This window comes from Python bivittatus, unplaced genomic scaffold (assembly GCF_059951505.1).
Source record: "Python bivittatus isolate LINGU-HERP-01145 unplaced genomic scaffold, Pbiv_v1 ctg000220_np1212, whole genome shotgun sequence".
Classification (NCBI taxonomy): Eukaryota; Metazoa; Chordata; class Lepidosauria; order Squamata; family Pythonidae; genus Python; species Python bivittatus.
In genome coordinates, this window is record NW_028277048.1 from 7658364 (window position 1) to 7672556 (window position 14193).

At 39.7% G+C, this 14193-nt stretch overlaps 1 long non-coding RNA gene across 1 annotated transcript; it reads left to right on the top strand.

The window, feature by feature from the left end:
• The first annotated feature begins 319 nt into the window (after positions 1-319).
• LOC112540424 (uncharacterized) lies at positions 320-12738 on the top strand. Its single transcript, XR_003084503.2, has 3 exons — positions 320-651; positions 10336-10429; positions 12348-12738. It is a non-coding gene; the product is annotated as an uncharacterized LOC112540424 (long non-coding RNA).
• The last annotated feature ends 1455 nt before the right edge of the window (positions 12739-14193 follow it).

Below are 14193 nucleotides of genomic sequence, written 5' to 3' on the forward strand. Positions count from 1 at the left end.
TGAAAAGCATTCCCCCACCCAGGCAAGACACTTATCGCATATAACACAACACAATATTTGTATGCTATGAACTGAACATTCCTTGTCAGAGAAAATACTGGTAAGTCAAAAATACCAACATTTTAAAATGGAACCTCCTCATCTGCCAGTGTTTTAGGGGTTATTTAGGGACATGCTTATCTGAGAATTTCTCAAAAAAGCAACTTTTTCCAACTGAAAGTAGAGCCTTTGGCCTGTGGCATTCTCAAAAAGGAAAAGCATGCTTGTTGGTATTTAAACACCTTCCCAGGGACTGCAAATACGCTGCCTCCGAGAAGGGTGCCACCTTGGGCCCCAAACCAATGGCAAGCCGAGCAAAATATAGACAAAAAGCCAAGCTCTGAGATGAAGAGGCAGTGAAAAGAGTGCCAGCAGCAGGCGATGGAAGGGTGGTTTAAATTGCATTCTGTCTGGCCTCGGAGTTATTGATTTTTCCCCTTTTTCTATTTATAGCCAGTTCACTCAGTGTCAAAGCTCTTCCAGCAGTCACAGACTACTCCAGCAAAACCAGGCCAGCCTGTCTCTCCCTGAGAAAGTCTCAGCAAGGAGAGGACCTGGAAGAAAAGAGGATCAGGCTGAGCAAGGAGGACGTTGCCAAAGAAATGCTATCAGGTACTGTATAGCGGAGAGCTGCAAAATTATTCGTAGTATTACTATTGTCACTACTACTACTACTACTAATAAATGTAGCAGCCCAGACTGCAAATGTTTTCAGCCAGTTTGTTGCTAGAGGTGCATAGCAATGGAAGGACATTACACTACATCTCCTTTGGCAGAGTTGTGTTATCCATGTACCAGAACCATAGAATAAGCATAAGATTATTCTATAGCAGTGTTTCTCAACCTTGGCAAGTTTAAGATGTGTGGACTTCAACTCCCAGAATTCCCCAGCCAGCAATAAAGATTAGGGGAAACATTACAATACCTTTTAAAAGCACGAAAACAGGTTATTATAACTCATTGATCTGCCTTTGATTTTCAGTAGCAACTGTGGGCCTGCCTCTGGGCTGTAAACCTGCTTCTCAGGAACAATATGAAATTTGCATGTCATTTACTCTTTGTTTATGAAGCTATTACCTGAATACATGTAGTCCTCATTTAGCGACTGCCTTGTTTAGTGATTGTTCACAGCTATGTTTGCAATGAATCCTCACCTTTATGACCTTCACAGGTCTGTAAAGCAAAGGAAAGCTGAAGATCATAAGCACAGTAGTGGTTTCACTTAGTGATTTTCACTTAACGACTGAGTTGCCTGTCCCAATTGTGGTAGCTGTAACGAGCTGCCACCTGTTGATCCCAAATCCAGCAACTTTCCTTGCAACCAATATTGATTCAAAAGAAAGTTCATTTATTGAGAATAAGTGTACAGATCCAAAGCATTGCTAAGACTGATCAAAAGCGCGCCAAAAGCTGTTTTTCTTACTCCCCCCCCCCCCACATTCCCCTTAGTTCTTGGTCCTCTGATTCTCTTGCTGGTATGACCTTGAGCATGCCAGAGGTTGTGATAAGGAGCCATCTGCTTTTTAACGGTTTCTCATCCCTAATTCCCCCCCCCTTTTACAATGGCAGAACCGCAGCATGTAAAAAAACATTTTTTTTCTTTTGAAACTAGCCATCTAATAATCTATTATAAAAACTTGCGAGGATTCTGACAGTAGCTAAATGAGGACTACCTGTCATGCAAACCCTTCTAATGCCCACACCTTCCAGATCAAGCCCAGATCTGCAGTAAATCAGGAAGGATTTCTGATCCCCCATTCTCTAACAATACCAGAAATGCCAAAATCCCTTCTTGCCTCTAAACTGGCTCACTTTTGGAATTAAAACAGAAAGGCACCCAGTTTTTTTTTGTTTGAAGTCTAGATCCTCACTCCATTGCCTTCTCTGCTACTGTATTCTATACTTTTCTTCAGCTGGGATTCAAAAACAAAACAAGTCCTACAATGCTGAAATTTGTCCATCCTCTTTCAGTACTTCCTGTCTCGAGTTAGTTTTGTGAAACTCTTCTAGTTCATTTTCTTCCAGGTATGACTTCTGACTGTTACATTCTTTCTTCTGGTTTGCTGCGAGACTTAGGAGAATACCTCTCATGTAAGCTTTACTTGTTTCCCATATGATGGTCTCTGGCATCCTAGGAGTCATATTTATTTTTAAAAAGCATTTTCATTCCTCTTTGCATTTGGGTAGTATGTCTTCTTGAAGAAGTAACATGTCATTCATGTTATATTTGGTCTAGTGACTAATACAGGCTATGTATCATCAAACTGAAAATGACATCATTGCCTTTTCTTCTATGATAGGAATGAAATCTTATTTAAAAATCAATACTCAGAATTACTTACTTTTCCCTTTACCACTAATCTATGAAGAAACCAACAAGTGTTGTTGACTTGCCCCTTCTTCACTCTGTGTCTTTAGTTCTTAATACAATATCTAGTTGTATGTGTTTTAACTACTTGCTTACTCATCCCAGTAACCCCTGGATTTGCTGTAGGCACTGAAAGAAAAATATTTCTCAATGATCAGCTTTTATTGCTGCCTGTACTTCTCCATTTTTCTCTTGCTCATGTAAACATGATGTGCATTATCTATTAACAATTACTTTGGAATACCATAGCAGCATTATAAAAAGTAGAGTTTCTGCCCCACTTTAAATCCTGGGTAAACAACCTTGATCCAGTAAGATCTGGCTGCAAATATTCAGACAACCCATTAGATGTGAGTAAAGAGATGCAGAAAACTACAATTCTTGCTGCCATTGCCTGAAATCTGCAGCCCAGATCTAATGGCCTTAAAACAAGCCCAACAAGAAGCCGGTGGGATTGAGAAAGACATTTGCAAGGGGAATGAATAAATGAATAAGGATTAAGCATCTTTCCTCCCTTACCAACATTTCCTACTATGTTGCCAAACATGCTTTGGCTGAGATAATGGATAGGTGGGCCCAAACGTTAGAGAGACAGAGAACAGATTATAGTTTGGGGAAACTTTTTTTTAGATAAAGGGGCATCCTCAAGATGTTCAGTGGCTGTACAAATAACAACAAATCCTGCTGTTCATTACAGGAGTCACATTTGTATACTCTTTCAACACTTACCCCAAACCTGTTTGACTAGCAGCAACAGTGAAGCAAAAGAAACACATACACATCTCTCTCTTAATCCTCTTTTAGCTCTTTTGAAAAGGAGGTTCTCTTTCTAGCTGTAGCTCTCTATATTTCCGTGTAAATGGATCTCAAGGAAAACTGAGATTAGACACATACACCCTAACTAACCCCATACCTCAAATCACTTGGAAGCTACATCCCACTTAAAGTAGCCATACTGTTGGCAGTGCAATTGGTTTTCCGTGAGTGGACCAGCGTTTCCTGCTGCTGTGATCCATACCTGTGCACGGGAGCCTCGACAGGCCAGTCTTTGGATTAAGACTGAAGACATGTTGAGATGTTCTCTGAATCGATCCACCTTGATGGGTCCTCTTGAAAAAATCTACATGGGTATCGATTGTACAAGTACAGCTTCTCTCTGTGCGTTATTTGGAATAAGCGAATGTCTTTCAGACAATATGAAAACATGGCTAAATGATAGGAACAAGGCAAGCAGGGGAAGTCCTCCTCTAGGCAGGTGAAGAACATACCTCTTTTTTAAAAATAATTTTTATTGAACATTAAAAAAAAACAATAATAAAAGACAATAGAAAGGAAAAGAAAAAGAAAAAGAAAAAGAAAGAGAGAAAGAACAGACAAGTACCAGAGATGAAGAAAAAAGGAAAAAGGAAAGAGGAAAAAAAATAAGAAAAAGAGAAAAGAAATATTTGAAGATGTGACTTCTGATCTTCATCGCAACAAGTACAAACAAACTTAGTATCTTCACTCCCTATAAGGTTACATCTCTTCTTCCCATAACCCATCCCTTATCCATATGCAAATCCATAAATCATTAACATTTCAGTCCTGAGGTCAGCAAAAAGTCCATAAAGGGTTCCCAGAATTGTATAGAAACATATCTTATTTTAACCTTGGTCAAACAAGCCAACTTTGTACTCCTTCCTTTTGCTTCTAGCAATCTTGATCTTTAATTCAGGATTTGATCTCTCTTCAGTTTTCTTCTTCCCATCTCAAAGGCTTTAGCAAACCTCTTTTGTAAATCCAGTAAGGAGTCATTATTCAGGTCATTCTCTTGGGTTGTATTTCTACTTTAACTGTCATCTCTATCTTATTTTTTTAATTTTCCAGTATTTCAACAATTTCTTTATATTCTAATATTTCTGCATCAGATGAGGTTTGTTTCAGCTCTTCATCCTTTTTTTAATAATAATTTTTATTAAAGTTTAAAAATACAGAGATAAAAAACTAATATAAACTAAGAAAAATATAAAAAGAAAGAAGAAAGAAGAAAAAATGCAAAGGGAAAAGAAGAAAAAAAGGGGGGAGGAAAAAGAAAAAATATAAAGAAAAAAGAATATATAAAGAACTGACTTTCATTAAGAGAAGTACAAACAATTTCAGTAACTTATCACCTTCTCTAACATTTCAACCAAAAATTTCTTCATCCTGTATCTCATCTTTTATCTATTAGTAAATAATAAAACTTCATCATTCAATCTTAATCAGCAAAAGTCCATTAAGAGTTACTAGAAATAACAATATATATAACATTAAACAAGTAAATCGATTTCATTTCATTTCCTTTACTTTACACAGTAACTTTTCTCTAAAAATACAACATATCTCTTCTTCCCATATTTTATCTTATATCTATAAGCAAACCTATAAAGCTCATTCAAACTTAATAAAAAAACATTAAGAGCTACCAGAAAATCTTAATCTTTAAACTCTTCAAATAATATCCCACAAATTAATTTCTTATTTCTTAATTTCCCTTCGTCGCGTCTCAGAAATTCCTTCACAAATTTAACACTTTCTTTCAATTTTAACATCATAACCCATCACTTTCTCTAATCATACAACAAAAAATCTCTTCTCCCCATATCTTATCTAATAGTAAATCTTTAACGTCTTGTCATTCAGTCCTGGTCAAGAAAAATCCATTAAAAACTATTAGAAGAAAAAACATCATATATTTTAACCTTGATCAAACATACCAACTTTATAATCCTTCTTTTTTGGTTTTAAAGGCTTTGATGTTTATTCCTTTTAAGTAATGTCCCAAAAGCTGATTTCTTTTCATTCTCTCTTTATCTTTTCTCAGAAACTCCTTCATAAGTGTAACACATCTCTTTTGTAAATCCAAAATAAGAAAGTCGACCAAGTCATTCTTCTGCATTGAAATCTACACATCCAAGTCACTCTTCTGATTTATTATTTGCGCGTCCCTTTCAGCTATTAAAACTTCAGCCAATTTCATTTATAAGTCCTGTGTAGCATCTTTGTCAATATCATTCTTGTATTCTATTGTTTTTAAATTCATATCCAGAACAGCTTGATTCTCAGTTGTATCCTCTTCTATCTCCTCTTTAAAAACCCATTTTTATAGTATCAGACAATCTTAAGAGAAAGCTCTGAGTACATTGTTGCCAAATATCCCTGAAATCTTCCAAAGTTAAAATACTTTTCTCCATCCTGTATTAGCAGGTCTTCTCCTTTAATTGTAATCTTTAGTTCTTTCTGGTTGCCTCTAGTAACCATCCTTCGGGGTCTCCTTTTATCATGTTTTTCTCTAATTCACACCATTTTCCCTTGGAAAGATTTCTAATACTTAACTTCAAGATTTCATATATTTTAATAGGATTTTAAACAAACCAAAGGAAGCATACTTAATTTCAAAATCTTGTTTCCAGTCAATCTAACCCCTTAGTCCGTTTATAACTTTCTACAATCAACTTTCTGATCACCCTTTTGCTGCTTATTTCCAAATTTTAAAAAAAAATATTTAAGTTCTTAAACTTAAACTGCCATGAAACTTCTTTCGTTGAGGACTGAAGGAAAATCACCCAGTGAAATAAAACTTGTCTTTCTGAAGGTTCTTAGTATCCAAAAAAGCAATTTATAAGCCATTTACAGAAGTGATTAAAAAAGGAAGTGGGCAAACCCAGTTTCTCTTTGAAGGCTCCAAACCTCAGCTTGGGCAAACTGACTTTCCCAGCTCCCAGAGTTCTAAAGCCCACCGCAGTGGTCTTGTCACAGGGAGCCTCTGTAAGGAGCCCTGTGAGTGATCCCAAGTCCTCCCCTTTGTCCGGGGAGGAATTCCGAGGCGCTGATCCGTTCGTCGGCTATTTGTTCTGCCACAGTCATTGGTGTGGCTGAAAGCGAAGCCGTCTTCAGTTTGCCATTGCTTCCCGGGAAGTCCATTTCAGCTCTTTATCCTGTAGATCTTCCAAGGTATTTTCTTTCACATCTGTCATTTTTTCTTTAACATCTTTTGGACATAGCCTATCTATAGAAGCGGACATCATTGCTGACATTGTAGCTGCTAGTTTCTGTCCCCATTCTTCAAATTATCTTCTGGAGTATTTCAAATGTCACACCATTTTCTGTCATTTTGACTCAATGCTGACCAAGATGGCATGACTGTTAATTCAGAAGCTGACTGGTTCTGGGTTCAAATCAACCAACTCTTAACCCCCTAAAAGAGCAGATCTGAAATCTGAGTATTCTTCTGATTCATTATTTCTGCTAGAACAGCAGGTGAAAGCCATGGCCAAGAGGGCCTTTGCCCAGCTTCAGCTGGTGTGCTAATTGCAGCCTTAACTAGAACAGGATATGCTGACAATGATCACTCACAATCTTGTCTGGATTATTGCAGTTCACTCTATATGGGGCTGCCCTTGAAGACCACCCAGAAACTCCAACTGGTGCTAAATGCAACCACCCATATGTTTATTGGGCAATCACAATATTGCCATATAACACTGCTGGAACCCTCATTAGCTTGTTTCTGGGTGCAATTAAAGGTCTGGGTTATCACCTATAAAGCCCTATATAGCTCACGCCTGAATATTTTTGAGGCTGCCTATTCCAGGCAAATTCTGCCTGCCCAATCTGAGACTAGCTGCTGGAGTTTCCAGCTATCGTGACATATGATAGGAGGGACACAAAGATAGGCATTCTCAGCAGCAGCTCCGCTCCTGGGAACAGTTTGCCCCCCAAAGCAAGAGTTGCTCCCACTCTCATGGCCTTCTGGAGATTAGCTAAGACTAGTCTTCCAGTAGATTGGCACCAAGCATGGAGAAGTTGCTATCATGTTGTCCTTTTACATCTTGCATTATGACTATACTGCATTGTATTCATTTCCTGTGCTGCTTAGAGCCCCATGGAAAAAAATGGTTTATAAATATATACATAAGTGAATATAAATAAATTGGGAAACATCAGTCTAGACAACCAGTGTCTCTGGAGCAGGACCTTGGCAGCAAGCGGGCCAGTTTGTAATGAATGACATGGGGCCTAACACAAACCCATACAATAAACCGTGCCTGCTTCTCTTCTGCCAGCATTCACTCTGATGCTGTTGAGGTCTCCGTCACTGCCTGATTCCACCCTCTGGCCCAGCTTTGTGGAGAATACGGGAATCACACACTAGCATCTCTAAGCAAGTAATGGAGAAACCAAATGATCCAGCCAAGAGATGAGATCATCTGTTTTTACATACTGTTTCTTCCATTAAACTGGCAAGTAGGGGAGGGAGGCTTTTAAGGGCTGATGAAACCAGCCCTTTGTTTGTCAGGATGATTCTTGCTGTCTCTCAGCTCCTTTGTGTGTAAGGCTGATGTGCTCCTGGCAGATCTTTCCCTTTCAAAAGAGATGATGTCATTAGAGAGGTAGCCTCAAAGGGACCAGCAGCATTTCAATGGAGGGAATGGTCCACTGACCACAAAAGAATGCATGGGGAGGAAGAGGGGTGGTAGCTATTGACCGGCATAAGAAGAGCCCTCGTGGTTCAGACCAAGGTCAGCATCCTGCTTCCCACAGTGTTCTGTAGGATGCCCACAACTGTATGTTTATTTTTAAAATGTATATATCCTGACCTTCAAAAAAAGTTTTCCCAAGGTGGCTTAGTGACCCTTCAAAACTGCAGTTAAAATATTAAAGTAAGAACAGCAGGTAAAAATATACCACATACGGACAGCAAAAGTCAAAACATCTGGGATGAAGTCACCTAAAAAGTTCCACTGCAGCCTAAAAATTAACACATTAATATTTTTAACCCTCAAATTTAATGAAATATGGGAGAATAATAACGGGAGGGAGGGAAGGTGTGCAAGAAAAAGGCACCAGGTATGCTTCACTGGGTAGAGAATTTCAAAGTTGGGAGACCACCACTGAAAAGGATTGCTCTCACTACTGTATCTCCAAAAGTAGGGACAATCAGAATAAGGCCTCTGAGATAACCTTAAATCGTCTGTACAGATTATCAGGCTTCTTTTGACTCCAATTTGTTTTAGTTTCCCAGAAACTCTACACTGCAAGCTAGAACTGAATGCTCTCTGAAATGCCATTTCCAACAAAGTGTTAGCCTCCGGTAGTTATCACAGATGGCCCACCTTATATCCTCAAATTCACCGCCCTCACTTCCTGCGCTTTCAGCAGACTAACTTGCTTGATGATTCCCACACTTAGTTCTACTTACATTCTCCACATTCCTGGACTGTAAAACTCTAACCCCAACACAAACATATCAAAAAGAAGTATTTCTTTAGATACCACAGTCCCAAGCAGTCAGGGATTTTTTAAGTGAATACCAGCATCTTGAATATGGACCAGAAATGAATGGAAGCCAATGAAGATAACCATAATCCATATTTCAATCAGCACCCTTGCTTTCATACTACGTACAGGCTAACTCAAATTTCTGAATAGTCTTTTTTTAAAAATATATATATATATTTACTAGACAGTTTAGAGAAAATATAAAAACAGGAAAGGAAAAGGAGCAAAAGAAAGGGATAAAAAGATAGGATGCAAATGAACAAACAAGGGATTTGCATTTATTTATTTATTTTTATTTATTTATTTATTTATATTTATTTTGAATTTGGTCATCACCCATCTCACTAGGAGGTGACTCTGGGCGGTTTACTGTAAAATATCATAGAAATTATCATTTTCCAGTAAATCATTAATTTACTGTGAATAACTGAAGGTAATATTGTTTTAAAAGCCTGAGAATTGCTATTAACCTCTAAGCAGAGCGTAAGTATCAAGAACCAAGGTCAGTACAATGAGTCATAGAATGAACCTAGGAGCTAGACTAAATTCTGTCCATACCACTTTTTGGGGAGGGGGGTGCCTTCGAGTCAGTCTTGACTCCTGGCAACTGCCTGGACAAGTCCCTGCAGTTTTCTTGGCAAGATTTCAGAAGTGGTTTGCCCTTGTCTGCTTCTTAGGGCTGGGAGAGAGTGACTGGCCCAAGGTCCCCCAGCTGGCTGCATCCTTAAAGCATGACTAGAACTCATGGTCTCCAAGTTTCTAGCCTGGCGCCTTAACCACTGCACACTACTAAAGTCCTATAAAACTGAAGTATAGACTTTGTGCAGTGAGGAACCCAAATTTTGGATGTGGTACAAATCCATGTATTGAGTTATAGTCTAGGGATGGTTTCCAATTTGAACTAAATTCTGGGTCAGATTTACTTTTAAGATGCAAAGTTATTCTAGACATTGAAGCATCCTCTCACTGAAGTTTCTGAAAAATATTTAAGGCAGCTGCACCGTGTAAATGTAGGCAAGAGAAGGGGCTTGTTGCCTGACCAAAATGATTTGTGGGAGAAACTGACTTCAGGAGAGAGTAAGGCAAGAAAGTTCCAGAGCCACAACATCGAGAGCACTCAGGTTCACAGCTCTCTCTGATTTCTATTTCAAAGCACCTCTTCTGATCTCTCAGACAGACTTTGGGGATGGGGGGTGGGGTTGTTTGATGTGGGTGTATTGATCTTCTATTTCTCTGGCAAGCCTATTGATCCTCCAGCAGCTTCATAGTCCCATGAATCAGTTTCATAGGTTTCATTGTTAGGACTATTGGTCTGCTGGGAGATCAAGAGTCCTATCAGAAGAGGCATAAGTACCTAAGGGGAAAGGAGAGGCAGGCTTAATAAATAAAGCCAATCAAGGTTTGAATCCCCAACTCATCCCAGCTACATGTTCAGCTTTCCCACTAGTAGGTGATGCTGGGTGGATGAGGAAAGGACCACAGGGAATCCACCAATTGCTGCCCTGAAAGTGTCCCACATTTCACAATTATATGAGGGCAGCCACACTGCCTGGGAGTGTTGCTCAGAAATGGTAAAGGTAGGTTGTAACGGCAGCACAAGTTATATCAGTATACTTTCCTCCCAACAGAAAGACAGGATGAAAGCACACTAACATGGCTGTGAGGAAGAGCTCCAGGCATGGACCCTTTAATCCCCTCATTTTATATTTGGTCACCACAATGGTAAGTTTGTTCATTGATTCAGAATAATCCTTCTTCCTCACATGTTTTTTATTTTAAAAAATATCATAAAATATTAAAGAATACACACAAGATGAGGAAGAAATTGGAAGGGGGTTGGTACAAATATCAGTGAATTTTTCTGATGGTCCTCCTCCAGTTCTATGATCTTAAGGGCTCCAAGACATCAGTGTCTACATTGCAGGAGTACATGTTCCCCTTGGACGGCTGTAGCCTTTGGCTTTTGTGCCTTGGGGAAGGACACATGATGGAATCCACTGAGAACTGAAGGCATTTAATAAGCTCCTCCACAAGCACTTATCAGAGTTACTAGCACCTGGAAGCAGGCCTAGATGGTCACAGACTCCAAGGCTACAATTGCCTCCTTCTCTACTGCATCTCTGGTGCTCTGTCACCCTGAAGTTCTCACCATGTCTCAAAAAAGCCCTGGAATTCCCCCCCCCTTTTTTTTTTGAGACTGTTCAAAATCAGTAGCATCCTTAGGGGATGGCCTCATTGCTATCAATGCCTGGAGATCAGTGGGTAAGCAGCCAAGATCTCCCAAAAGGTCAGCCCCACCTGGCCCCATACAAGGCAAGAAGAAAAAGATAATATCTGCCTTTAATCTACTAGTGGGACTTTCTTGCCTGATCAGGCATCTCAGGGCCCTTCATACCAATACCTTTATCATTTGGTTCCCCAGTCTGAAGCTTCTACTCCACTGAGAACACTGAAGCAACACAATAGGCTCTATCATAGTATGTTAGCCCTTTAAGGTAAGGCAAACAAATAAACCAATGCCATATAGGTCTAAAACTACTTTTACTGGAACAACTACAGCTCCTCCTATCCTTCAAGGTCATTCCCTATTCCCTCTGCATAGGAGGAGATTGTGAACTGGTAATCAGCAAGGGCTAATTTTGAAGCCATCATTCCTTCTGTCAAGGTTACTTAAATTAGGGCCTTTGGCCTTCATCTTGGGATCACTGGATCTGCAGCCAATCACTACTAGGGAGTATTTTCCCCCAGCAGCCTCCAGGACCTCCCTGGTTCCTGTGTTATACAGCACACCAGAAATCTGATTGTTGAGATAGTCCTTGGCATCTTACTGTGTAAATCTTCCTGATTAACTCCTCCATCCCTTAGTATTACAGGTAGTCCTCACTTAATGACCACTCATTCAGCGACTGTTCAAACTTACAACAGCGCTGAATGAGTGGTAGTTAGGACCAGTCGTTGCACCTATGTAGGTTGCAGTGTCCCCACAGTCATGATTGGCATTTGCAACCTTCTTTGGTTGTTTCCTATAAGTAAAATCAATGGGGAATCCAGCAGGAGGCCGCAAATGGTGACCACATGGTGTCCTTGCTTAACAGCCCACGGTGATTTGCTTAATGACAGCAACTAGAAGTGCCAGAATTTCCATTGCTAAGCGGCATGGTCATGTGACATTGCACTTTATGACATCACTTAGCAATAGAAATTCCGATCCTAATTACTGTTGTTAAGTGACACTATCACACCAAGGGTGATCTTAGAAGCGTGACTTTCTGCACAAAACTTTTGTGACTTCTGGATTGTCCTCATCCTCCTCATTGCCCTCTGATGGCTTCAGAAATGCCTTTTTGTCAGGATTCTCATTCCTGAAGGGAAAGTTTGATTTCAGACAAGTTGTTCCATTGATTCTATCTGGGCTGGGCAAAGCAGTACCTTGATGATAAACGTGACTTAAATAATTATTAATAGAGCAAATCACCCACCCATCATAGGAAGGGGGAAACTCCATTTTTGTTTAACCTTCCCTACAAGATGAAAATGGGTATGTTGCCAAGGTGATTCAAACTGTTAAGAGGAGGCTATGCCTCTCTTTGTGTGTGTATTCTGCTTTCATAAACTATTTTTGGAAATTTACTTTGCCTAGATTCATTCTTTGCTGTGAATCACAGATAACACTCCTACCCAGGTTGGAGAGAAGATGGGATTTTCCATGACCAAAACCACGTTGTTGATGCCTATGTTCTGATATCCGGTAGAAGCAAGTGGAAAAGATAGGAAAGCGAAAAGCATTGCTTTTCATGCACAGTGACCATATATAGTGCTGCCTTTAGGAAATCTGTAAAGATACTTTGCTTTCTTCAAGCTTTTCATGATTTCATCATTCATGTTTTAATTTACTTGCCTTCATCTTATTTTGTGTTTTCTCCTTTGCCTTTTGTGTGTGTTATTTTAAATCATTATAAACTATCTTATGTGTTCTTTCTGAATACAAAAGCAGCATGTAAATCAAATACATTAATAAACTAATATTAACATTTCCCTAATCAAGCCAAGGCTAAATCTGTACAGCTGGAAGTATAAGCTTGTGCTAAAATGGGCTATAGTTGGAGCACAGAAATATGGCAGAATCATAGGAAGGTCAGTTGAGAGATTGGTTCATGTCTCACGCTAAGTTGTGGCTTCCTTAACGTGGTCTATTTATAAGCCACTACTGGCTACATCCATACAACATGCTAGCTCAACAAACCAACCACCATTTAGTGATGTGTAAACCTAGCCACCAAGCTGATTTAAGGGGAAGTGAGCAATGGGAGGAAGAATGAAGATGGCAGCCTGGCTGCTGCACAGATCAAGGTCTTGAAGCAGTAGCAAAGGTGTTTTAGAAGAAAGCACTGAACTTTCGCCCCTAGTGGAAAGTTATGCGTGGACCTTGGAAGAAAGAGAATACCATCAAGCAGTTAAGCCAAGGGCTAAATCAGACACATCTTGATTATCTGAGATGCTCTTGTACAACGCAATCCATCTGATCTGCTGTTAGGGAGCCCCTCCTAAGTACCCCCAGAGGTTTAGCTCAGGCAGATTCCATTACTGTACAGGACTGATTAATCCAAAGAGAGGCCTAAAGTAATTCAGTTATAAACCTTTCAGGTGTGTTTGATCTAATATCAAACTGGGTGTGCATTCTAAATTCACTGTGATTGAAGATTTTCATTGAAAAGAAAAAAGAAAATTTGCACCAGAGACCCACGGCCAAAGCAGCTGTCAGCTTTTGTTAGGAGCTGAAGCCCTATATCACATGCATCTTTCCTGTCGGATCCACCCTTGGAATAAGCTCCAGTGTACTCAGCAATATTTGGCTGACCTCATACGAGTTCAGAAGCTAGGCAAAGTTGAACATGGTTAGTATTTGGATGGGATTCACCAGAAAACACCAGGACTGTAGGGATGGACTGGGACGTTGAGGAAAACAAACCCCCACGGAAGGGCCTGGCAAATTACTTGTCCTGTTGCCAAGAAAACTACTTGGATGTGTCCATGAAGTCAGTGTGTACTTTAGTTTTACTCTAAGGTAAATATATATAGGATTGTTGCCTGCGTGATCCTGTGAATCCACTCCAAGAGGCAGAGGCAACTAGTTATTTTGGATTAATTAAGGGTGACCCATATCGGCTTTTGAAAAAAAAATGTTTTCTTTTTACTTTATTGTACCTGCACACTTACTCTTGTACAAAGTGGCCCAGAAACATGAAATACATCTAAGAATGATGCATTCTTGAGATCTCTTGTAGCACAGCGTTGCTGCGATTGTAAGAAGACACCACTAAAACAGCCAAACTGGCTGGCCTAATTTAGCCTGTTATGGAGATAGCTGATGGCTGTTCTCATATTGAATGAGAAGCCTCTGCCGCACCATGGGAATTAAGACCTGTGTAAAAGCAGAAGACCCAAGATCCAAATGGGAGGGTGTTGGGCTGGTAAGATCTGAGGAG